The sequence below is a fragment of the Oncorhynchus masou genome, chromosome 11 (genome assembly GCF_036934945.1).
Source record: "Oncorhynchus masou masou isolate Uvic2021 chromosome 11, UVic_Omas_1.1, whole genome shotgun sequence".
In the NCBI taxonomy this organism is placed as follows: domain Eukaryota; kingdom Metazoa; phylum Chordata; class Actinopteri; order Salmoniformes; family Salmonidae; genus Oncorhynchus; species Oncorhynchus masou.
Window position 1 is genome coordinate 32919278 of NC_088222.1, and position 27999 is coordinate 32947276.

Genomic DNA, 27999 nt, shown 5'->3' on the forward strand with positions numbered 1-27999 from the left:
CATAATTGCCGTGTACAGTGCATTCGGAAAGTATTCAGACCCTAAACTTTTTCCACATTTTGTTACATTACAGCCTTTTTCTAAAATGGATTAAAGAAATGTTTTTCCTCATCAATCTACACACAGTATCCCATACTGACAAAGGGAAAACTGTTTTTTTATTTTAGTGAATTTCTATAAAATAAAAAACAGATACCTTAGGGTAGCCTAGTGGTTAGAGCGTTGGACTAGTAACCGGAAGGTTGCAAGGTACAAATCTGTCGTTCTGAACAGGCAGTTCAGGCCGTCATTGAAAATAAGAATTTGTTCTTAACTGACTTGCTTGGTTAAATAAAGGTAAAAAAAAATGTTTTAAATATACATAAGTATTCAGACCCTTTGCTATGAGACTCGACATTGAGCTCAGGTGCATCCTGTTTCCATTGATCATCAACTTGATTGCAGTCCACCTGTGGTAAATTCAATTGATTGGACATGATTTGGAAAGGCACACACCTGTCTATATAAGGTCCCACAGTTGACAGCGCATGACAGAGCAAAAAGCAAGCCATGAGGTCGAAGGAATTATCCATAGAGTTCTGAGACAGGATTGTGTTGAGGCACAGATCTGCAGAAGGGTACCAAAACATTTCTTCAACATTGAAGGTCCCCAAGAACAAAGTGTCCCCCATCAGTCTTAAATGGATGAAGTTTGGATCCACCAAGACTCTTGCGAGAGCTGGCTGCACGGACAAACTGAGCAATAGGGGGAGAAGGGCCTTGGTCAGGGAGCTGACCAAGAACCCGATGGCTACTCCTACAGAGCTCCAGAGTTCCTCTGTGGAGAGGGGAGAACCTTCCAGGAGGACAACCATCTCTGCAGCACTCCACCAATCAGACCTTTATGGTAGAGTGGCCAGACTGAAGCCACTCTTCAGTAAAAGGCACATGAGAGCCCGCTTGGACTTTGCCAAAACGTGGCACCTAAAGGACTGTCTTACCATGAGAAAAAAGATTATATGGTCTAATGAAACCAAGATTGAACTCTTTGGCTGATGCCAAGCATCACGTCTGGAGGACACCTGGCACCATCCCTACGGTAAAGCATGGTGGTGGCAGCATCATGAAGAGGGGATGTTTGTCAGCGGCAGGGACTGGGAGACTGGTCAGGATCGAGGGAAAGATGAATGGAGCAAAGTACAAAGAGATCCTTGATGAAAACCTTCTCCAGAGCACTCAGGACCTCAGACTGGGGTTCACCTTCCAATGACCCTAAGCACAGTCAAGACAATGCAGGAGTCTCTGAATGTCCAGAGCTCGGATTTGAACCTGATCAAACATCTCTGGAGAGACCTGAAAATACAGTTGAAGTCGGAAGTTTACATACACCTTAGCCAAATACATTTAAACTCATTTTTTCACAATTTCTGACATTTAATCCAAGTAAAAATTCCCTGTCTTTGGTCAGTCAGGATCACCACTTTATTTAAAGAATGTGAAATGTCTAAATAACGGTAGAGAATAATTTTTTTCAGCTTTTATTAATTTGATTACATTCCCAGTGGGTCAGACGTTTACATACACTCAATTAGTATTTGGTAGCATTGCATTTAAAATATTAAACTTAGGTGAAATGCTTAGGGAAGCCTTCCACAAGCTTCCCACAATAAGTTGGGTGAATTTTGGCCCATTCCTCCTGACAGAGCTGGTGTAACTGAGTCGGGTTTGTTGGCCTCCTTGCTCGCACACACTTTTTCAGTTCTGCCCACAACTTTTCTATATGATTGAGGTCAGAGCTTTGTGATGGCCACTCCAATACCTTGACTTTGTCGTCCTGATGCCATTTTGCCACAACTTTGAAAGTATGCTTGGGGTCATTGTCCAAGTTCTCCCACTCAAAAAGATGAGATGCCTGTAATTTTCATCATAGGTACACTTCAACAATGGCAGACAAAATGAGGAAAAAAAATCCAGAAAATCACATTGTAGGATTTTTAATGAATTTATTTGCAAATTATGGTGGAAAATAAGTAGGTGAGTGAGGCTACTGTTGACCTTCATTGCAAACACTGTGTTTTAATCAGTGATTTGGGCACATGTGAATATATTTTGTTTAGTTTCATCTTAAACGGATAACTTTTTTTAATGTTTCGCAGTTTTTCTAAGGATGGTTCACTAAGGATGGTCCTCCCCTTCCTTCTCTGAGGAGCTTCCGCTTCGAATATATATACAGGGGTACCAGTACAGAGTCAATGTGCGGGGGCACCGGTTAGTCGAGGTAACTGAGGTAATATTTACATGTAGGTAGAGTTAAAGTGAATATGTATAGATTATAAACGTAGTAGCAGCAGTGTAAAAGAGAGGTCTGGGTAGCCCTCTGATGAGCTGTTCAGGAGTCTTAATGCTTAGGCGTAGAAGCTGTTAAGAAGCCTTTTGGACCTTGACTTGGCGCTCCGGTACTGCTTGCCACTAGGGTGGCTAGAGTCTGACAGTTGTTAGGGCCTTCCTCTGACACTGCCTGATATAGAGGTCCTGGGTGGCAGGAAGCTTGGCCCCAGTGATGTACTGGGCCGTACGCACTAACCCTGTGCCTTGCAATCGGAGGCAGAGCAGTTGCCATACCAGGCAGTGATGCAACCAGTCAGGATGCTCTCAATGGTGCAGCTGTAAAACCTTTTGAGGATCTGAGGACCCATGACAAATCTTTTCAGTCTCCTGAGGGGGAATAGGCTTTGTTGTGCCCTCTTCACAGCTGTCTTAGTGTGTTTGGACCATGATAGTTTGTTGGTGATGTGGACACCAAGGAACTTGAAGCTCTCAACCAGTTCCACTATAGCCCTGTCGATGAGAATGGGGGCTTGCTCGGTCCATCTTTCCCTATAATCCACAATCATCTCCTCTGTCTTGTTTAATATTGAGTTTAATATTGAATTATTTGGGGTCATGTAAATGTGTGTCACAGAAAGTACACTATCACAGTTCAGAGATTGTGACTATATTATAATATCCAGACTGGCAATAGGCTAAAACCTAGAATGAATCAATGTCTCAGCGGGATTCATTGTAAGTGGTATCCTTTGCTAGTATGGACGTTGGAACCAAGCTCCAGTGTCTCCACCACCAGAGGAAAGGAGGCTGTCTGTCCTCCCTTGATGAGGAGCCTATATCCTGGCCTCCTGATTGGCTCCTTCTAAATAGAAAACACACACAATGCTCACTGTGTGCCAACGATGCACAGCAACAAATATTTCTGATACTCTCTCGCTCGCGCGTGCGTGGGACTTAGGCACGTGGGGATTGAAGCCTGGTCTGCTCTGAGTCCTCAGGAAAACACTGATGTGAGAGAGAAAAATAACAGAGATGGAGGAGGAGAGCTTCACTCCCGCCAAGCGCTCAGCGCAGCCAAGTATTTACCGTTTTATATGAATGCAATTAGCTAGCGCCCAGCTTGTTTTTAACCAAATCACACTGCGATATTATCATAGTGGAGTGCTGCTTGCTTTGCACTGTGTTGATTGTTTATGATTACTGCCGTTCAGGCCAGTTTGCTGCTTGCGCTACAGCCCCTCCACCAGACAAGGAGAGCACAGTGTCGTCGTTTCCACACAAGCTTTAATGTGGTTGATGACCTGAATAAATTAGTTGTTTTTTATTTTAGATACTGTGAAGTTGAACTTAAAATAGGTCTCCCAGCCAGGATTCATCATCCACTACATCAGGTGGTGCGTGTCTGTGTTTGTGTGATGTTCTACTCTTACTGTGCGGTCTGATCCAGTGGTGGAGGTAGGCTGGCGGTGGCTCTGCACTGTGCTCTGTGGTGGTCATAAACCATACAGGCTAATCTCTCTCGTGTCTGCATAGAGGAGCTATGTACATCACCACACGTTTCCTATGGCCAGTCTAAGTTTGTGAATGTATTCATTATTGCAAGTGTATGTCCGTAATATTTTTTTTGTATACATATGTGAGAACAAAGGTGTTCTGATTTTCTCTCGGTTTGTTTGTGTCTATCCGGCATGTGTGACTGTTTGAAATATCAGTGTGAATCGCTAGTGTTGTCGCAGTGCTGCTTACTGCTCCACGCTGTAGAGTCACTCTGGCTCCACTCTTTGTCTAGATGAACTCTGTTACTGAGGTGCTGGGGTGCAGTTTGGGCGGAATTCTAAGTGTGTGTGTATGAGTCTACACGTGCGTATGCATTAGTGTTTTGATTCACAAGCTGCTGTGCTGACAATGGGTTGACCTTTGTGTGTGTGTGAGTGCACGCACGGCTGTCCGTGTGTGTGTGTGTGCCTGTGTTCGCTGTTTACGACGTTCATATGGCAGGGTCATCCACATGATCTGAGAGCTGGGGAGGTGCAGGGGGTCTGTGAGCTATGTATTATCCAGGGGAGAAAATGTGTGTTTTCCCTCCTTGCGTCGCCTCCTTGTTCTAGGGATCCTGCGGTTTTCTTAAGCATTCATATGGAAATGGGGGGTAGGTTCTCACATTAACTTGATGTGGTAATGAATGGCAGCCAGTGCTGGCTTAAAGCTGAGATCTGCATTAGGGAAAACAGTGCCACTGACCGCCACAGGCACATTTGTTATTGTTTTTGTTTTGTTTCTTAAAACCCTGAGAGGAGCTCGAGCATCAAGAATATTTTTTTTAATCTACTCTAGGGTTGGGGCGTATCCAGATTTTTATTTCCTCATACCGTCCTTCTCTCACACCGGGATTTACGGTATTACCGATTTAGAACACAAGGGGGCGCACACAAAAGTATGCAAAAAAGCCCATTGAGCGTCTATTACCAGAATGCTAACAAAATTAGCACAAGCAATAGTACATTTCCATAGGAGACTGCTAGCTAAATATGCTAATGAGCGCAAACAAAAATATTAACTTTAAGCAAAACATTAGGAAATGTAGCTGGTTACATTCTTTCTATGATAAACATTAGACATTTGATGGCCATGCATCGTTTTTTTTGCAAAAAAATACCTTGCTTTTTCATTTACTTGTGTGGCTGCCAGCCAAATAGTGTTGCACTTCTGTTGTCATCGGATGACAATTAAGCTATTTTCTGCAGATTGTGTGGTACTAATTTATTTTCGGTGAAGGAAAACTATAGTTGCAAGTCCGCGATCACTCTATTGAAGCAAAAAAAAAAACACTGACTTTCAATATAAAACGTGACCCTGTCAATAGACAGCTAGACTCACCTGCTCCCGCTTTCTCCTGTTTTGCTATTTACAAACAAACATATGACTGGCTCGACGGTTTTGGGGAACTACAGTAAGCTTCATAATGTAAAATAATGTGACAGGTGAAATGAAGAACGCAATCTGCTTTATCTCCTAATGTATTGCACAAGCTTACTGTATGTATTTACTTAAAAAGTAGCTACAAATATATTAAAATGTATTGAAAAACGTAAAAAACAAAATGTTTCAAAGGTATTGACGGTATTGAAAAACCATCCTGTGACTATTTCCAAATACCCCGGCATACGGTATACCGACCAAGCCTCATCTCCTCTGCTGTTCTATCACTCATGCACTGATGTGCAATCAGAAGAAAAGTAAACAGTGTTCGTTGTTTGAAGTAATGTCTTTGTTGGTGTAATATCGCAAACGGACGTGGCAGTTTCACCACTAAGGATTCCAGCTTTAATGCCGCTGGCGGCCTTTGGCTCCCGGACCAGGAGAGAGCTGAAAGGAAAGCACATTCCATCAGCACTATACACACTCACACTCACACACATTCTGGAACTCACACACACTCAAACTCATACATTCACACACATATGTGCGTGCACACACACTCTCACCAACAGACACTGAAACTCGTTCTCATAATGTACACACACTTGCACAATTAGGTACACATGAATATACAGTAGACGGATAGTCATGCCCCAAGATTTGTCCTCTTCTGTCATTTCGTATCCTTTCCCCTCCTTACTCTCTCTCTTTTGTGTGTTGACCAGCCAAACTGTTAGTATGGCTCTATGACCATGATTCTCCTTGACTAAGTGGATGTATTTCCCTATCCTAAGAGGCCTTCATTTCAATTTACATTTTAATTGGTTTAAAGTTTTCAGTGTTAAGCCACCTAGGCAGTTTTTTTCTGCCTTAATACCCAACAATATTACTCAATGAAATACTGACCAATTTCAAAGTTCTTTCATTTTTTTTCTCTTAGATCAATTGAATTTGACATTTGTTCAGATTTTGCGTTATTCATTTTAGTTATTGTATTTGTTTAAATTGTGTATTGCACTCAGTTTGGTTAAGCAATATTTTATGTGTAAAAGGTCATTCAATATCCTAGGCTTCTTGCCAAAACGTACTGTGGCTGACTAAAGACGAATGAGTCACAATGTATAACCTCAAATTAACTTAAATTCCATGGTAATTCGTAAACAAAAGAGTGTGTTTTTATTTGCATTTTAGATTATCTCCTTGTATTATTATATGTGAATTTAAATCATATTTCAGGACCTGCATCTTTAATACATTTAATACATTGCATTTCCTTGTATGTGTTCCTGTCATACAAAGTAAAGTCATCTCCAGACCGAACTATATCAGCAAGGTTCCATAATGAGATTTTTCTCAGTGGATATGCTGTTTTTTGTCCTACAGGATTAAATGTTATCACCCGATTGGCTGCTAATGTTACTCTGTGTTGCAAAATTGTTAAATACATACAGGGTGCTATGTTTGTGCACTTACCTATTTTAAACATTTTAAAAAGAGATATACTTATTTGTTTCTTAAAAATAATTAATAGCTCATTATGTAAAAAATATGGAATCACACATTGAAATAAATGTTCTTTATTCAAACATTAATTGTCAGTCTATTCCCCCCACGTGGCAAACAAAATCATCTTTACATATTAAAGAATAATCACAAATCTTTACAGAACTTTGATTTATTTTTCATCTGAGAAACTTAATTTAAAAACATGTTTACATCAATTATATAGGTTTTAGTAATTATGGCTGCTCAGAAAATGAGAGAAAATGGTCTGCCTTGTGTTGCCTTCGGAAATCTATAGACTGATAAAGCATATGTAATTTTTCCCTGAAATTGTAATATTATTTTTAGATTTTTGGGGGAAATATATATTTAGTTAATTTGCATGTTTATTTAGCCAGATATATTTAGTAATATGGGAGTATACAGTTCTCTGACCGTATACCATTTAATCATATCATTTTGATCTTGATATTTACCTTTTTCTCTATGACATTTTCAAGACTGTCATCAGCTCATTAGCAGTGATGTGTAGTGCATTAGGTAACAGACACCATAGTGTGGTGATCACTAAAAGAGCAACCACTCTCCTAAATGACTGTGTGCTGCTGTTTTGTTTCTCCATTAGGCCTAATTTAAACAACAATTGAGCAGGACAAGCAGACGATGGGCTTGTTAACACACACAGGCTATTTGTAAGGCGGCGCGGTGTGTGTGTCTTAGTGAGAGGGATGCTCCTTCGGTGGCGTTATGAGGACGAGTGTCTTTCACTGACAATCCACTCCACCACCACAAGTGTCCTCTTCTCTGTGAATAGGGAGGATTTGTTGCTTTCCACCTAATTAAAGGGCCTTCTGAGTTGTGGTAATGGGACTGGCTTCTTTGTTCTGAGGCAACAACAGCATCTTCTAAAGCTAGTGTTTTTCTGTGGTGACAGAAGCAGGGTATGGCTGGCTTTCACACTGCTTTTGTGATTATCTCTCACACGGTGCATAGGTTCTGTATCCTAAAGTAGTCCACTGCTTAGTCTATCCTCTTACAAATGATATACATGAGTTATAACAGTTTAATTTGTCAAACTAAATGTGTTGAAATGAGAGGCTTTTCTGTGTTTGTATGTACTACACAACTGTACCAATCTACCGCAGTCATTATCCTAGCTTCTGTGTTTGTGAGAGAGTCATTACAAAAATGTTATTTTGCAGTCAACTCCAGAATTTGTTAACAATAAAATTATAGAAAACATTTCTGAGCACTGCCAAATATGGTATGTGTGTAATACAGTATTCTGGCAGAGTTGTGTATTTTAGGGAATTGTACTCATATGACAATGTCAGCTCATGTTATTTGCTTTAAAATGAACCATTGAAATGTAATTCGTCAGCTTGTGTGATTCTCTTTTTAAATGAACTTTTTAAATGTTGTGGTAATTTTGGGCAACCATCAAGAGCCAGATTACTAATGATGTTTCCTGCTGTCGCCTGACTGCCTGCATGCCTTAGGCTAGTGTTGGAGGGCCCTAACTACGTAGGATGGGGAGATTATGATGCACTCAATGCTTTGTGTGGGTGCCTGTAGGCTTGACCTGAGAGAGGGTGTGACAAGCCTTTGTGGGTGTTTGAGAGGGGAAGAGGGATTGAGAGCGACAGTGTCGGTGTTAAACTAGTGTGTGTGTGGGGTGGGGGTGGGGGGCATGTATGTGCCATAGTACGTGGAATGGTGGTGAAAAGCAACAGTGTCAGTGAGGGTCCCCTCCCCAAAGCACACAGTACCGGGATCAAAACTTCAACACAGAGATGTCACATGTTAGCTCATGAGTCACATGGTATGCTGCCCATCCAATCGCCATTCAAAAAGGCAAGAATGGTCTCGACACGACCAAAACGTAGGGGACAGACAGAGTTATCTATCTGACAACTGAATGGACTATGCATTTCTCCAAGTTTTTAAAATGTCTAAAGTTTCCCTTGTGGCTCATTGACATTCTCTGCTCTTAACGATGTGTGATGGCTCTGTGCTAGGATCCTTGGGTCACCTCTCTGCTGCTCTGACATTGCGTCACTAGATTGTATTGTAGCGTGTAGTTTGCTGATGCTGCTGCTGTCTCTAGGCAGGGCCATGGTGACGGAGCTGCTTGTTTGCGTTCAGGTCACGGGCCAGGCTGACCATCGGAGATGGGCTTGTGGATGAGGATAGCGGGAGGGGGGGGGGATCAAAATATGTCTCGTTACCTTTTAATCGATTTCTGTTCTGCTGTCATTCAAATGTGAGGAGCCAAATGTGATGGATGGTTTACAATATGTGCAATATCAGGCTGGACCCGCTTGGTCCAATGCTGAAAGCTTGCTTTAATTCTGCTCGGCTTTTCATTATAAGTGGTGGTCAAGGTTAAGTTGAAAATTGTATTGAACTGAATTGTGTCTTATCATGATGACATGACTGATTTGTTCCAGCACTTGCTGTGGCTTGACTATTTTAGGAGAAGATACTCATAGCTTTTAATTCTATACAAAATTGTATATTTTATATTATGGCAGTACTTTATCCCATGCAGATCCCATGCATTAAATAGACTGAGACCGCAGAGAGTAAATATAAAACATGAATTGCTTCTAGAATAACTGAATTCAATGTTATTAATAATACTATAACGAATGCAATATAAAGTATTTGCTGTATTTTATCATTGGGTTTTATGTGTGTGTGCCAGCATGTTTGAGTGTGCCTGTCTTCATGTTGCCCTACACAGTGGCTGATTTTGTCAGTCTTTCCGTGTCGGTGCGGCACATATCTTCACAGAGAGGTTTAAACTCGAACCCTCCGCGCTCTGTGACCCAGTGCCCCTTCGGTGGCTATTGTTCCCACCAAAGGGGCACTGTCTGTGTGGCAGTCCTTATGTCCTCTCCTGGCCAATGAGCCCCAGTCACATACTTATCTACCTCCCTATCTCCACCCCTCTCTCCCTTTTAGTTTCTCTAGACTTCAATACACATTTGTCTCCTCAGATGTCTCACCATATCTCTCACAACTCACTCTTTCACCCTTCAGACTTAAATTGTTCATACGTTGTTATGCTCTCATATAATGCATGTACTTTGCTTTATTTCAAGCAGTTAAATTGAATTAGCAAAGTACAACTTCTTTGTTAAATATCTATTATTTACATTCATACATTTTCATATAAAAGTCAAACTAGTTTTTGGTTATAACTTCTCACAAACCGCACTTATCCTACAGACTGGGGCGGCAGGGTAGCCTAGTGGTTAGAGCGTTGGACTAGTAACCGGAAGGTTGCGAGTTCAAACCCCCGAGCTGAATCTGTCGTTCTGCCCCTGAACAGGCAGTTAACCCACTGTTCCCAGGCCGTCATTGAAAATAAGAATTTGTTCTTAACTGACTTGCCTGGTTAAATAAAGGTAAAATACTGAATATTGAAGGGGTTATATTTGACCAAGAAATACCTACTTTAATGAATTTATAACCTGATATTTCGTTTTCACACAAGTTGAATCATACAAGTAACAGAAACAATGGTTAAATTGTTTTAGTTTGATTGGTATTATTTGCAACTAATTCATAATAATCGATTCAATGTGAGTTTATAATACTATATAATATCTAATGTAGCCTTGATTATTATCACAATATTAATATGACAGAAATACAAAAGGTTGGCCTCAAATAATACAATTTCTTAAACTCCGCTTCCAAAAACATTTGAACTAAACATTTAAAATCATACTTAAACGGATGTTATGTGTATATGTCAGTATGGTGTATTTATATGTTAATATTTTAAATCCATTGTCATAGTTGTATGCACTCTGTCGTTTGTATTTTGATTCAAGTTTTCAATTATACTAATCTATTAGTCCATTTTATCCACAATCTACCATTCCATTTATTCCTTGCCACAACATGCCGTCTTAGCAATTTACATGTGTTCATCATATGCATTGTAGATGCTTATGTTCACCCAGGTTTCACATAATTGCCTGGATGTGTTTTTTCTGTAGCTCAGAACAAAGTGCTTAGGAAGTGCATCTGTTCTCTTTTCTATCTCTGTGGTATAACCCCAACACCAGCCCTCTCAGTCTGTCTGTTAAAGTGATGTGGTTGTGTGTTTATGCACTGTTTCCTTTATTTACTGTGTGTTGCTCTGTGGTGGATGTGGGCTGTGGCAGCAGTAGAAGTGGTGGCAGCAGCAGTAGCAATGTGTTTCAAGGCAGGCTAGTGTTCATTATGGAGGCCTTGATTGTTTTAGGGATCCTGAGGACACAATGCCTTTGTCTTCTCACTCCACACATTATTTTCCTTCTTCTGCCTTTGAATTTGCTCATTTTCTGCCCCGTTTTGTCCTGCTTATGCCCTGCCTCCACCTCCTCCATAGCAACATGTCAAATGGACAGCAGTAGATCGCTGCTTCTCATTGCAAGGCTCTAGAATTTAGAACTACGAAAATCAACACAATTATGTTTAGCAAGTTTTCTCTCCTGAATTAGATTTTTCAATGTTCTATTGTAATCACATTTTATTGTGTAAAATAAGCCATCATTACCAGTGACAATAGACATGGGTCGTATGTTTAACTCGGCATTAAAAAATATGTTACATTTACATACGTATTCAGTTGTATCCCTGACAACGTGTGTAGCATACCAATATATTCAAGACAATAGAGTAAATGGAATAGGAACTTCTCAATAAATGTCCTCAATTATATTCACATAGAAAAATATCTATTTTGTTGTTGCACATTCGCTTCTAAACAAAATCTATGTAAAATAATTCACTGATTAATTAAGGAAAACAAACCAATAACCAATATTTTTAAACAATTTAGATCTAAAAATTTATCAAATTGTAACATGAGGAGTAAAATAAAATACACAAGAATGGAGCTATATACAGGAGTTACCAGTACCAGATCATTGTGGAGCTATATACAGGAGTTACCAGTACCAGATCATTGTGGAGCTATATACAGGGAGTACCAGTACCAGATCATTGTGGAGCTATATACAGGGAGTACCAGTACCAGATCACTGTGGAGCTATATACAGGAGTTACCAGTACCAGATCATTGTGGAGCTATATACAGGGAGTACCAGTAACAGATCACTGTGGAGCTATATACAGGAGTTACCAGCACCAGATCATTGTGGAGCTATATACAGGAGTTACCAGTACCAGATCATTGTGGAGCTATATACAGGGAGTACCAGTACCAGATCAATGTGGAGATATATACAGGGAGTACCAGTACCAGATCATTGTGGAGCTATATACAGGGAGTACCAGTACCAGATCACTGTGGAGCTATATATAGGGAGTACCAGTACCAGATCACTGTGGAGCTATATACAGGGAGTACCAGTACCAGATCACTGTGGAGCTATATACAGGGAGTACCAGTACCAGATCACTGTGGAGCTATATACAGGAGTTACCAGTACCAGATCACTGTGGAGCTATATACAGGAGTTACCAGTACCAGATCACTGTGGAGCTATATACAGGGAGTACCAGTACCAGATCACTGTGGAGCTATATACAGGAGTTACCAGTACCAGATCACTGTGGAGCTATATACAGGAGTTACCAGTACCAGATCACTGTGGAGCTATATACAGGAGTTACCAGTACCAGATCACTGTGGAGCTATATACAGGGAGTACCAGTACCAGATCACTGTGGAGCTATATACAGGGAGTACCAGTACCAGATCACTGTGGAGCTATATACAGGAGTTACCAGTACCAGATCACTGTGGAGCTATATACAGGGAGTACCAGTACCAGATCACTGTGGAGCCATATACAGGGAGTACCAGTACCAGATCACTGTGGAGCTATATACAGGGAGTACCAGTACCAGATGACTGTGCAGGTGTACGAGGTATTTGAGGTAGGTATGTACATGAAGACAGGGTAAAGTGACTAGGCATCAGGATAAATAATAATAATAAGAAGAAGAAGAACAAAAATAGTAAAAATAAAGAACAGAGTGCCAGCAGCAAATTATGTATGTGTGTGTGGGGGTGTGTGCGTGTGCGCATATACTGTATGTGAATGTGTGTAGGTTTTGTGTAGGCCCTAGTCACACTTTTACACATTTTTCTTGCCTAGAAGTCTATTCCTACTTTTTACATTTTACTGCAATCTCATTAGTGAGTCAAAAATAAGAGGTAAAAAGTCGTGGCAGAAATGTAATACATGTGCAAGCAGAGCTTGTGCTGACGGGGCTGCAGATCATTGTGAACACATCCTCAAGTGAGCAACGGTGAAATGTTGACATTAATCTTCTCACTCTTTTGCTAAGGCTATTGGTGAGTTTGGGAGAGCTAATCCACCTAATGCACACACACACACACACACACACACACACACACACACACACACACACACACACACACACACACACACACACACACACACACACACACACACACACACACGCACAGCAGGAGGTTAGTCTAACTGAAAACACAAACTACATAAATGTCAGATGTAATTTTGTTTGTGTTGAAACCGTCATTATCTTGAGTTGTTTTAGTCTGGGCTTTTATGTTGGGATAGACTACCATTTGTGATTTACTGTTGATTGCGGAAAGCTGAAAATAGTTATTATTTAAGCGCTGTTTCCACATCTTTTATGATGCAAACAAATAATACTTATAAAACATCATTAAACAAAGTATAATACAAATCTTCATATGCACAGTATGAATATGCAATCATTAACTTACTCACCGTTTTAAATATGAAGGAGGCAAAGGAGATACAATATCACTTTAAATTGATGTGACCATTTTGAAAACAAGCTAAAGAGTAAAAATGTGAAGTTAGAAATATTTTCAGAAATGATGATGTTTTAATGAATACTGAGGACATAGAAATATATATATTTTCACAACTCAAATATTTTTGTAACTACATACAATTCCAGCTATTTCTCTGTACTTCATCAAAGTGATAATAACTGATGCTATTTCTCTGTACTTCATCATAGTGATAATAACTGATGCTATTTCTCTGTACTTCATCATAGTGATAATAACTGATGCTATTTCTCTGTACTTCATCATAGTGATACTAACTGATGCTATTTCTCTGTACTTCATCATAGTGATAATAACTGAGGCTATTTCTCTGTACTTCATCATAGTGATACTAACTGATGCTATTTCTCTGTACTTCATCATAGTGATAATAACTGAGGCTATTTCTCTGTACTTCATCATAGTGATACTAACTGATGCTATTTCTCTGTACTTTATCATAGTGATAATAACTGAGGCTATTTCTCTGTACTTCATCATAGTGATACTAACTGATGCTATTTCTCTGTACTTCATCATAGTGATACTAACTGATGCTATTTCTCTGTACTTCATCATAGTGATAATAACTGATGCTATTTCTCTGTACTTCATCATAGTGATACTAACTGATGCTATTTCTCTGTACTTCATCATTGTGATAATAACTGATGCTAATGAGACATTTTATTTACCATGGATTCATAATTATTAATCTAAATTAAAATCACAATATCAACATTTGACAAGATCAATAGATATAGTGGAGGACAAATTATACCAGTGGGTTGTACTGAAATTATTAGATAACCGCTATTATCTAAATCAGTTATAACAAGCTAAAATAAGGTTAGTCTATGATTGAATAATGGTTCTGTTGGAGCATCAGTAAAAATAGATTGAAAGGAAAATTAGTCTTATAAGAGAGAACGGAAAAATAAACACTGGTCTGGCCCACAACACAAACCAGACCTGAGCAGAAAAAAAATGCTTGCTAAGCTATCTGTTTCACACATGCACGGACAGAAGGTTCGATATTCATTCGATCGATGAATGAAAAGGCACAATGGCAAAATCGGACGGGCTCCTTTTCAAATCCACGTCTCCGATGTCCCCCCCGCCACCCTTCCACAGTCTGCAGTCGCTCGGCGGCTGGTGTGGCAGGCAGAGTGGAAGGAGAGGAGAGAGAAAGAGTGAGGGGAGAGCAAGGGTTACATCAAGGCTGCTCCCTGGACCGTGCAAACAAGTCTAGACCAGTGACCTGTTCAATGGCTCCTTTTGAGGAGCGGTGCAAGTTCGGTCAGGGCGAGGAGAAAGCCAGGCGGGCCCTTCTTTTCAGTGCCGGAGCAGCTCAAAGCCCGCGGCTGCCAGGAGGTAAGGAGGGCCGGGAGGGCAGGCATCTGCTTCCATGGTTACGGGCCGGGTATGGGAACCCCGCTATTGAGGAAGCTCAGTTCTCATGCTCCCTCTGAGGCAATGTCACGCATTTTAAAATACGGGCGGGCCGGGCTGGGGCGAGGACCATATCCACAGCAGCAGCAGAGTGGTAAATAAAATTATAACACATGGCATGTTTGAGGACAAAATAGGAGTAGGGGTATACGTTTGGGGATGGGGGCGGCGGGGTGCGTAGGAGAGAGGAAAGGAAAGTGCGTCACATGATCACTGCGAAACAAAAATCAAGGTAAAATATTTTGTGATGAGGAGGTGAGATATAATTTTTATTCTTCTTGCTTTTAAGCGGCTTTGCTTTTGTTTGCGGGAAGGGTATTGTTCTGTGCAAGTCAGCAGCGTAGATGATTTATCTTCCCAGAGAACAAAGGTCAAGGTTTATGTGGTGAACTCTTTTTTTTGAAAGGCAGGGATAGCTTCTTAATGAGGATTCACCCCCAGCCTTTAACTTAAAAGTTTTAGCCTCAGTTTGTCAAATACAATTAATAGATTCATAATGTGAGCAAATGACTGCGGAACTGAATGTACTCTTTAATTGTTTCGTTTTTTTTTATTGTCTAAAATGGATGACCAACTTTATATATATATTTTAATTTGTATTGTATAATACGACATTATTATTGAACCAGATGTACAGTGGCAAGGAAAAGTATGTGAATCCTTCGGAATTACTTGGATTTCAGGTCAAATTGGATCTGATCTTCATCTAAGTCACAACAATAGACAAACATAGTGTGCTTAAACTAATAACACACATTAATTATTGTATTTTTCTTGTCTATATTGAAAACATAATTTAAACATTCACAGTGTAGGTTGGAATATGTATGTGAACCCCTAGGTTAATGACTTCTTCAAAAGCTAATTGGAGTCAGGAGTCAGCTAACCTGGAGTCCAATCAATGAGACGAGATTGGAGATGTTGGTTAGAGCTGCCTTGCCGTATAAAAACACTCACAAAATTTGAGTTTGCTCTTCACAAGAAGCATTGCCTGATGTGAACCATGCCTCGAACAAAAGAGATCTCAGAAGACCTAAGACTAAGAGTTGTTGACTTGCATAAAGCTGGAAAGGGTTACAAAAGTATCTCTAAAAGCCTTGATGTTCATCAGTCCACGGTAAGACAAATTGTCTATAAATGGAGAAAGTTCAGCACTGTTGCTACTCTCCCTAGGAGTGGCCGTCCTGCAAAGATGACTGCAAGAGCACAGCGCAGAATGCTCAATGAGGTTAAGAAGAATCCTAGAGTGTCAGCTAAAGACTTACAGAAATCTCTGGAACATGCTAGCATCTCTGTTGACGAGTCTACGATACGTAAAACACTAAACAAGAATAGTGTTGATGGGAGGACACCATGGAAGAAGTCACTGCTGTCCCAGAAAAACATTGCTGCACGTCTAAAGTTTGCAAAAGTGCACCTGGATGTTCCACAGGGCTACTGGCAAAATATTTTGTGGACAGATGAAACTACAGTTGAGTTGGTTGGAAGGAACACACAACACTATGTGTGGAGGAAAAAAGGTACAGCACACCAACATCAAAACCTCATCCCAACTGTAAAGTATGGTGGAGGGAGCATCGTGGTTTGGGGCTGCTTTGCTGCCTCAGGGCCTGGACAGCTTGCTATCATCGATGGAAAAATGAATTCCCAAGTTTATCAAGACATTTTGCAGGAGAATGTTAGGCTATCTGTTAACCAATTGAAGCTCAACAGAAGTTGGGTGATGCAACAGGACAACAACCCAAAACACAGAAGTAAATCAACAACAGAATGGCTTCAACAGAAGAAAATACGCCTTCTGGAGTGGCCCAGTCAGACTACTGACCTCAACCCGATTGAGATGCTGTGGCATGACCTCAAGATAGCAGTTCACACCAGACATCCCAAGAATATTGCTGAACTGAAACAGTTTTGTAAAGAGGAATGGTCCAAAATTCCTCCTGACCGTTGTGCAGGTCTGATCCGCAACTACAGAAAACGTTTGGTTGAGGTTATTGCTGCCAAAGGAGGGTCAACCAGTTATTAAATCCAAGGGTTAACATACTATTTCCACCCTGCACTGTGAATGTTTACACGGTGTGTTCAAAAAAGACATGTATTTTCAAAGGGTTCACATACTTTTTCTTGCTACTGTATAGTTGTTTATTTGAACCTTCTCTAATTATGTAATAACATACATTTTTACGTGAAAATATTTTTTAGTGATAAGTCACATACCTAAAAAATAGCAATCACATTTGTTTGTTTTAGTTTTTTAGGGCCTGGGCTGTGACCATTGAGTTTGTTTTGTTTGATGTCTTTTAGAGGGCAGGGGGATAGGGGTAGAGTGGGAGGCAGGCAGGCAGGGGGAGTGTTGGAACGTTGAATTTGGTCATGCAGCTGATGCTTGCCCCCTAACACACACCAAACAGAACGGACAGATGGCCGCCCCTGAGGAAGGGCTCGGGGCGGAGGATTTGCTCCCGGACCGTGGGAAAGTCTTTGGCTGACTTCACCTGCTCAGGGAGCTGCGACCGGATTAAATACCAATGAGAGAAATGAACACTAACGTAGAGAAAGGGACTCAACGCTAGGCTCTGTGAGCACACCTTAATGCTGCGTTTGGTTTTGAGCTGCTTAAAGTGGTGTTGGTAAAGTGGTGTTGGTGTTTCTCTCAATCTTCTTTACAAATAATTTAAGTATATAGGAATTATTATTATATTTTAACTTGCTAGATTTGCATGGTAACTGTGTGGAGCTGCATGACTTTTTTGTTATCGTAGGTACAATATACTTCTCTTCTGGCATGTTTTCTTTGTAATCCTTCATTGGAAGTGGTTGCGTGAGAACACCAACTTAGCTTTATCAAATATTAGACATGATACATTGTGGTTTGTGAGGGCATAGATAGGGCTGTGTAAACAGATGTGAGAAGTAAATATTATTTATGTTGTTGATGTAAGCAGTATATCTTAACATAAAGAATAAAAGGTTTGATGTAAATTGAGGTATATAGTGGCAAATAAAATCATACATTTTACAATTATGTGCTATATAATAAGCATGATTAGAGTACTTTAAAAATTCCATGTAGCCCTATACATCAGCTATTTCTGTCAAGTCATTCCATGGTATTTTCTATTTGTGGAAACTTGTGGAAAAATGGTTGGGTATTTCAGTATCCATTCCATTAGCTAAAACAAATAGTTTGGACAGTTAACACACTGTTAATAATTACATGTAGAATATTCTGGCATACTTGATCCCTTTGGTTTTGGGTCAGGCTTCATATCCAAATGTCGGGTTAAGCAGGGCCAGCTCCAGGCATAAGCGGTCGCTTAGGGCCCCAGGCTGCTATGGGGCCAAGACCCAAAACACAAAACAAAAATAATTCCCACTGGGAACTAGGAGCTTCCGATAGCACTTGAAATCAGTCATAGCAAATTGTATAGAATTCCAGAAAATTTTCTTTCAAGCTGAAATTATCTCCATCCCATGGCGAAATGGGTAGAATTTCAGACAATTTGCTGTAAAACAGATTTATTTTTCTCTGACTTATGGAAAAATGAATAGAATTGCATAAATTGTGTTATAAAATTGCTAAATTTTCTCTCTGCCCCATGGCGACGTGTAGAATTATAGAAAACGTACTTTGAAATGGCAACCTTTTCTCTACATATTGTGGCAAAACGTGTAGAATTGCAGGAAATTTACTTTAAAATGACTTTATCTCTATTACAGCAACCACTTTAGTTGTTATTGATCTTGTCAATGCTTTAGACACTAAAATGAAATGTGCTGTTTGTTTGTGGACTTGTCAGAAGCTTTTGATAGTGTTGATCATGCGATTTTATTGCACAAGTTGTCCTTGATAGACCTGAGTTCTGACGCCTGTTCATGGTTTCATGATTATCTTAGTGACAGAACTCAGGCCATCATGATTAATGGGGTTAAGTCTTCTTGATGTACATACAGACCACAGGGGTCAATTTTGGGACGTATTCTCTTCACTATTTATATAAACACTATTGGCCAATCTGTTAAAAACTTCATATATATGCAGATGACCCTATTACAGTATGCATGCTATTGCCCCGGCTGTTTATCTGACTGTGTCAAAACTACAGTCAGATTTTATTGCTATGCAGGATCCCCTTGCTGATTTTAAAACGTTTGCTTAATACGAGCAAAAGGAAATACATGTTGTTTTCAAACTCTCGTAAGAATGTTTCAGATGAACTACATGTTCACTCATTAAATGGTTCTCTAATTGAACATGTTCCTGCTTATAAATACTTAGGAATTTGGATTGATCTGGATATGATCTCTAAAAAAATATATAGATGAGCTGGTTAAGAAGCTATGATTTAAAGTAGGCTTTTTTCTACAGAAACAGATTGTGCCTTTCTCTACTCCGCAGGAAGCAGATTATTCAGTCAACCTTTTTATCTGTTCTTGATTATGGTGATATTATTTATCAAACTGCAGCTGCTACTACTCTTAAACCTTTGGATGCAATCTACCATGGTGCCCTTCATTTTGTTACAGGTGACAGTTTCTATACTCATCACTGCATCCTGTATCAAAACGTTGGCTGGACTTCGCTAACGACCCATAGATCTCTACATTACTTATTGTTTACAAGGCCCTACTTCATAAACGTCATTCATAACTAACTTTGCTGTTGAAGTATAGACATCTGAGTTTCCTAACCCTTCACATGACTGGTTAACTCTTAAGGTTCCTAGGGTCTCCACTGAGGTAAATCTGCTTTTAGTTTTAATGCACCATATTGCTGGAACAAAATTCAAAATACATTTCATCTTGATGTTCTGGTGCCATTCGGACAATTTAAAGTATTGATTTGGGACTTATTGTGGAGGAATATAACTGTTCTTCTGGGTGATATGTGATGATTTATTTGTGCTTCCCATGACTGTTTTTGTATTTTTTATATATATACAGTACCAGTCAAAAGTTTGGACACACCTACTCATTCAAGGGTTTTTCTTTATTTTTACTATTTTCTATACTGTAGAATAATAGTGAAGACATAAAAACTATGAAATAACACATGGAATCATGTAGTAACCCAAAAAGTGTTCAACAAATCAAAATATATTTTATATTTGAGATTCTTCAAATAGCCACCCTTTGCCTTGATGACAGCTTTGCACACTCCTCGCATTCTCTCAACCAGCTTCATGAGGTAGTCACCTAGAATGCAATTCAATTAACAGGTGTGCCTTTTTAAAGTTAATTTGTGGAATTTCTTTCCTTCTTCATGCGTTTGAGCCATATTAGTTGTGTTGTGACAAGGTGGGGCGGAAGGTATACAGAATATTGCCCTATTTGGTGGAAGACCAAATCCATATTATGGCAAGAACCGCTCAAATAAGCAAAGAGAAACGACAGTCCAACATTACTTTAATACATCAGTCAATACGGAACATTTCAAGAACTTTTAAAGTTTATTCAAGTGCATTCGCAAAAACAATCAAGCACTATGATGAAACTGGCTCTCATGGGATCGACACAGGAATGGAAGACCCAGGTACAGAGGATAAGTTAATTAGAGTTACCAGCTTCAGAAATTGCAGCCCAAGTAAATGCTTCAGAGTTCAACTAACAGACACATCTCAACATCAACTATTCAGAGGAGACTGTGTGAATCAGGCCTTCATGGTCAAATTGTTGCAAAGAAACCAGTACTTAAGGACACCAATAATAAGAAAAGATTTGCTTGGGCCAGGAAACACGTGCAATGGATGTTAGACCGGTGAAAATGTTTCCTTTGGTCTAGAGTCCAAATTGGAGATTTTTGGATCCAACCTCCATGTCATTGTGAGACACGGTGTAGGTGAACAGATGATCTCTGCATGTGTATTTCCCACCGTAAAGCATGGAGGAGGAGGTGTTATGGTGTGAGGGTGCTTTGCTGTTAACACTGTCTTTGATTTATTTAGAATTCAAGGCACACTTAACCAGCATGGCTACCACAGCATTCTGCAGTGATATGACATCCCACCAGGATTGGGCTTAGTGGGACTATAATTTATTTTTCAACAGGACAATGTCCCAGCACACCTCCAGGCTATGCAAGGGTTATTTGACCAAGAAGGAGAGTGATGGAGTGCTGCATCAGATGACCTGGCCTCCACAATCCCCTGACCTCAACTAAATTGAGACAGTTTGGGATGTGAAGAGCGAAGGAAAAGCAGCCAACAAGGGCTCAGCATATGTGGGAACTCCTTCAAGTCTGTTGGAAAAGCATTCCAGGTGAAGCTGGTTGAGAAAATGTCAAGAGTGTGCAAAGCTGTCTTCAAGGCAAAGGGTGGCTATTTGAAGAATCTCAAATATAACATATATTTTGATTTGTTTAAACACTTTTTTGGTTAATACATGATTCTATGTGTTATTTCATAATTTTATTGTTTACACTATTATTATACATTGTAGAAAATAGTAAAAATAAAGAAAAACCCTTGAATGAGTAGGTGTTCTAGAACTTTTGACCGGTAGTGTGTGTGTGTGTACCAAACTATATATATATATATATATATTGATAGTTTGGGTATAATGTGTATATTTAAATATAGTTTGAGTATAATATGTATATTTATGTTGTAAATAAAGGGTGCATTTGTAAAATATATGTCTTCCCTTTTAGAATAAAAGTTAACTATAATGAACAAAAAATTCTCTCCACCGTCAAGAAGTGGGTTCACTAAGATGTTTTGCCAGAGAGGTGGGGGGTGACCCAACCAAATCTTGCTTAGGGCTCCCAAATGGTTAGATCTGGCCCTGCAGTTAAGACAAAATGACTTGGATAGACAGAGGACCCTGATTGCTATTCCAGGTTCCATGCGGGGAGAAAAAAAAAGGTCCATCACAGTTGCCAGCGAAAAGGCATTTGGTTCAATAGTAGTTAAAAGGTGCCATTGGGTTGGAGACAAGTGCACTCCAACTGAAAATGGGGTTGGTGTGTGGGTGGGGGGATGATTGTAGAGATCAAAACAGAGAATTGGTTATGCATACTGCAGTGCAGTAATGTAAATAGTATTTGACTTGCAATGTGAACTTCACTTATTTCAAGAATGTTTCAAAAGACCTTCCAATAATTCTGCACAGAGCAGTGCAGTGCAGCAGTCACGGGGTTATTGTGTAGTCCAAGTCTGGCCTCTAAAGCCAAAGCTGCTCTTCTCCTCTGACTGAGAAATATTGGGTCAATTAGAGTTAGTTTCTTTGTGTACATCCATTTTACAATATTACATGGGTTATCTCAAAATGACAAAATAGTGTGAAAATCAAAGGAATTGTCAGAGCAATGACTTGTTTTAATATGTTCTGCCAAATGCATTATAATAGTCTATCATATTTCACTTCAGACCATTTCACACTTAAATACTTAGCGTTTTGAATCGTTGAACAATTATATTGTTCTTCCAATAATTAAAATAGATTTCTTTACTCTCAAATTTGTCCAGACTGACCCATTTGAAAAACTTCATACCAAAATCTTTTGAAATTCATTTGTATATATTCAATTATGCTATATTCTCATAACAATCATTTAACTTACATTCATATAAGTCAGACATTTAAACAATTCCATATATACAAATATACACACATACACAGAACCACACATTGACATATATTACAGCACATATATTGCTGTGGTTTGTGTGGCTGAGGGGGAAGCACTAATTGGCCGCCGTTTGGGCGGATTGGGAGACATTTTGTGCTCAGCCCTGTTCACATCAGCTGCTATTTTTAAAAAGGGTAATCTGCCATTGGCCCAATGTACTGGTTTTTGCTGTTGCTGGGGCCCACATCATCAATCATGGAGGGCATTACTGCAGTAATTACACTTTCTACCAGTCACTTTGTACCCACAACACTATGCACAGCTCTCTGTCTTCGGCGCACACACACACACACACACACACCCACACACACACACACACCTTGATAGTGCAGCAATTAGACTTTTCCTGTAGTGTCCATCATTTTGCTTACAAGCACACACACACAATCATGTCTTGGAGAGTAATTCTGTGGTGTTGACACATTCTTGCAGAGCACACATATACACAGATTATACACTCACACAGAGAATTCCATAGGGCACTACTGCAGTAAATCTGTTTTGTACATAGTTACCCAGAGCTCAGCTTACAATGCTCCAACCCTCACACTAAAACAAATCATGAACAATCATGAACAACTGTGAGATACCACTGAATACCCTCTGTGTGTTCTTATCAATGACTAGTGCCTATTGTCTTACCAGGAGAACACTCCCTTCTTTAGGGGTGCGTTTGTTGTAAGAGGTATTTACGACGACTTGAGGCAGTTCATAAGAATAACAAGTGAATATACAAGCCTCCCAGGAAACAAAAAGGAGGGGGGGGAATCAGTGGCAATACTATGTAACCCCTTTAAGATCATTGTTCCATGCCAAATGGCCCCCCGGGGTGTGTGACACCAGCCTGAATGGGCTCTTCCGTGGGATTTAACGGGTTAACAGCAGACAAAAGGAGCTGTGAACATGTAGCGCAGCAGGGGAGGCCCCAGTAGAAGCACCAGGGCTGCAGTATAATCCTCTGCTCTGTCCCATCCTGTTTGCTTTGCCTTCAACAAGGGGCCAGGGTTCCGGTCTGGAAGCACGCTTTCGACTGCACCTACAGTCTTGCTTCGATACTGCAGTTTAATGTCCGACTCAGAAAGACAATTCTCATAGATGGCCCAATAGAGAATCAGATTAGAAAATTCAGAATAAGACAATCGTAATTACCTTTGCACATAAAATCCATTGAATTATTCAACTAATTATTGCTGAGGCCAAACTTTTTTAAATTTATTTTTATATTATAATTTTTTACTCACAGCCGAAGATACTGTATAAATATTTTATTTTCATCCAATGTCTGCCATGCTTTTGGATGAAGTGATGACGTCATTGCTGCTCGCTCTGCTCCCTGTGCGCACTGAGTGCTAGTGCACATGTGAAGTTGGGCCGAGTAAACCGAATGCAACCCTGATATAGATGGTCGAGGAATCGGCATTTGCGAACATGAATAGATTACGTTGAAAGCAACGGTCGGCCATCTTGGACTCATTCTCTAGTTCTTTTAAACCTCAATGGCCTGGAATCATCATCCATGACCTGGGCTGACAACACTGACTGACTGATTAAATCACGTGCTACTCTGCTCTGCTCCTTCTGTCTCTTCTTCCCTGCATAGGCTACTGTATATGGCTTTCTTGGTGAGGAGCCACACGTTATGTTTTAAGCAGGAACACTTATTTCTGACTGCTCCCCTGCTATACCAGTAGCTCCAGGCCATGCATGGATGTCAGTCACCTTGGCTAAAGCCAGGCCAGAGAGATGATGATAATGGAAGACACATTTTTTAATTCCAAAAACGTGAACTTTAAGCCAATGCTCAGCATGGGTCCCCTCCTACAGCATGTTAACCTATGGTTTAGTCTTTACCCTGCAACACGTCATGTAGAATTAAGTTATATACTTTATGCTGGTTGATGCAACAACATTTCTCAAAATAGTTAAATTACTCTCATTTTCGTTTTACAATCATTTCTCCTTTATATTTTGAGAGCTCTTTTTTTTTTACATTCCTGAACACTATGGTTTACCACATTATATTCCTGAACAATTAGCTGAAATAGTATTGTTCCTGTCCCTTATGGAAAACAATTTCCCACTTATCTTGCGGATAAAAATCATTGTGATTTTATTATCATGAATGATTATATATTTTTTTGCAGTGCAGAAACAATGTGAATTTGTCATACAGTGAGAGTTGTGTGGGGTTATTTGTTAAGAAAAAGTTCAGCAATATCTGACAAATGTTGAAATACCTAATTCTGTTGTGTAAGAATTGAGAAACATAACGTAGACCATCAAAACATGAAGTAGTTGTGAGATGTAATGCATATTGCATGAGTATTCAAATCAGGGAGCATTTAGAGGTAGGAGCTTTATTTTCACATCCAACATTATTGTGGTATTTTCAGACAGCACAGAAAGATTGGTGCTGAAATAAAAACCTGAATCCAATCCTCTCTGTAACCTACATTATTTGTGGGTTTTTGAAAGACTTTCAGGCAGCTTGCGATATACAGTGTACATATTTTGGTCAATGTTTTTGACAGTAGACGGTGAATTATTGTTTTTGTGTGTCCAAATTATTTTTGCATTTAAAAACTAGAATCCTTAATTTAAACAATAACAAAGCCGCCACCCCACCACAGTTTCGGTAAAAAATAAAGTGTTGGGCCTGGAGAAATGAAACAACTCTCAAATTCATAGACCAAGCTATGGAGGTAGACTACACCAAAACCTGGCTATGGGAATGTACATGGAATAGTTATTTGACAACCTGAGAAATTGTGCCAGCAGCAACACAGTAATGTTAAACATTCTGATCATACCTACAGAACGTCCTCAGTCGAAGGCACTAAGACTGCCAATTACAGGCTAATGGTTTTCCTCATTGTGAGGCAATACAGCTGATTCACCTGCAAGTCACCTGGCTGGCTGCTCATTACCACTTGTTTTGGGAGAAGAATTAGCCTAGAAACGGACTGCAGCAGCTGGAAAGACTAAGGCCCTACCTAAACAATGGGCTTCGCATTACAGGGGATTGGGGAAAAGGCATCTAATAGCACAAATAGTCATTTCAAAACAATAAAATATTAATTCATCTCCCCTCGGCTTGTGAGTTTTACCTTATTGACTGGTACTTCCTAATTGTGTCTGATTGCTTTGCAAAGAGCCTAATTACAGTCTTAGATGGGTAATATTTTTTTCCAAAGGCGTACACTAATTTGTGTCATTTCCAGTGCTCCTTTTTCCATTGTCAGTCAATTGCTTTGATAATGAGAGGTTGTGAAGGGGATTATCTTTGGGGAAAGCATTTGGTTTGAGAGAAGCTGAGAGAAGGTATCATTATGGAAACGGCCTACTCTGCTTGCCAAATGAAAAGTTATCCTTAATACAGTAGATTACAGCCTGTTCGTTGTCTGTCTGTCTGTCTGTCTGTCTGGAGAGGCCTGTGGAAAATATCTGGTGGGATAAAGAAGTGAACGTTGTTTGATGTTTTAAACATATTTCAAACATTTTTCTCTAGACTCCAGAAAGGAGTCAATGGGTTGAAATAATTGACATACTCTTACAAACAGCACCTGTTTAACACTACCACAATAGGACCTTATAGGATATGGGATAGCTCAAGTAACAGTGTATGATTTTAAAGATGAAATCTTTTTGTGATAAGAAATGTAATAACATAGATTTGTACCATTTCATTAATTATTTCCAATGTTCCATATGGAAGTGCCATAGCACATTGCCTGCCCCAATTTTTTTGTGACATAAGAAGTTGTAGTCATCTTGGTAAATCTTTCATCACTCTATCCTGCAGCAGCAGGAGGGTAGAGTAGTGAAAGATATCTCCATATTACCGGGCAGACTTTGGCCCATCAGTCTGGAACTTTGTAACTACATTGCATACGGTGGCAATACTGGAGTTTTATCTCAATCCTTTCGTAATTCAATCAGGCCTACCACTTTTTAAATGTTAAAGGCCCAATGCAGCTGTTTTTATCTCAATATCAAATCAATTCTGTGTAACAATTAAGTACCTTGCTGTAAGTGTTTTTTTCAATTAAAATGGTAAATAGAAACAAATAGCTTCTTAGCAAAGCACAATTTCTCATGCAAGAATTTAGCTAGGACTGTCTGGGAGTGGTCTGAGTGGGAAGGAAAGAATGCTCTTATTTGCAGAGGTTTGAAACTCTTGTATTATTGGTATTTATTTGCTCTTACACTAAAGCTCTTACACCAAAATGACATTTTCATAATTTTCACAATTTCACAGTATTATTCCAACTTCATAGTATGAAAATATATATAAAACACAGGAAAATCACATTTTTGATTGCACTGGGCTTTTAAGCCAATGGCTATGTGTAAAGATTAGCATTTTCCAGTGTCCTTGTTCTAATGTTGTAATGCCTGAGAGCTGTGATATGAAGCCTTGGTAATTAAAACGCAATGCCAGTTCATGAGGGGAGTCAGCGACACAATGTAAAGCTCTCAGAGATTCCAGGATGAAAGGGGCAATAGAAATCCAATCAATTTGAATTGTCTTTTGAATTAATTGAAATGGCTCAGGTCAATTAAGACATTGCATTTCTCCAGCTTTGTGTTATGCCGTATCCATCGATCCATTGAGAGGACTTTGTGCACACACGTGTAGGACATATTTGATTTCCAAACTCCTGGTGTTTGGAATTCATTAGGTATTGATCATTTTTAGTAACGCTTGTATAAAAGCACAAGGTCTGATAGCGGTCCTATCTGAAGGCTTGCCCAGCCCAGGCCAGGTAATCAATTCGGTGCTATTCAAAGACTGATGCCCTTTCATTTTGTTATTGTTTGGCTGCCTTCAACATTTGCTGCCTTTGCGGAAAGCATCCACTATCTCTACATCCGTGTAATGACTACTACTGTATAGCGTATCTTAATTGGATACCATCCCTTCCCCAAAGGCTTTGTTTTAGGTGAATGTCATTTTATAGGGACTATCAGTGGACATTTACCACTAGAGACACCCTGTGGCCCCGGACCAATTCATTGTTAGACAACCTACCCTGAATTATTAATGTCTCATTTCAGTGAAAAAAACTTGATAGCAGGAAATAGAAAGTCATTCTGTCAGGAAGAAAAAGTACAGATTGATTGTTGTTCCTGTCGTGTGATATTTCCTTCTTTCGAGGCTATACCTATCTAGGTTGGTTGGTTGGATTTTTTTGTGTGTCTGTTATCTCTGCACAACTCTCTTCCTCTCCCCACCACTCAGAACCCTGGTCCGTGTCTTTCATCCCTCCCCTCCCTGCTGATTGGCCCCAGAGAGGGCAGCTGCAGCCAATGAGGCTTGTCGAAAGTGTCAGTGTTTAGTCTGGCGCTAGGCAGCAGGATCGACTGACAG

The 27999-nt window shown here is 39.8% G+C and overlaps 1 long non-coding RNA gene across 2 annotated transcripts in view; it reads left to right on the forward strand.

Moving 5' to 3' along the window:
* LOC135548560 (uncharacterized) overlaps positions 1–27999 on the forward strand; it is a 79451-nt gene that overhangs the window by 18628 nt on the left and 32824 nt on the right. The window contains exon 1 of one of the 2 annotated variants that reach the window (XR_010456843.1): positions 15098–15253. The exons of the other annotated variant lie outside the window; for it this stretch is intronic. This is a non-coding gene — a long non-coding RNA (uncharacterized LOC135548560). Of the gene's footprint in view, positions 1–15097; positions 15254–27999 lie in introns of those variants that run through there. 2 annotated transcript variants of the gene reach the window in all.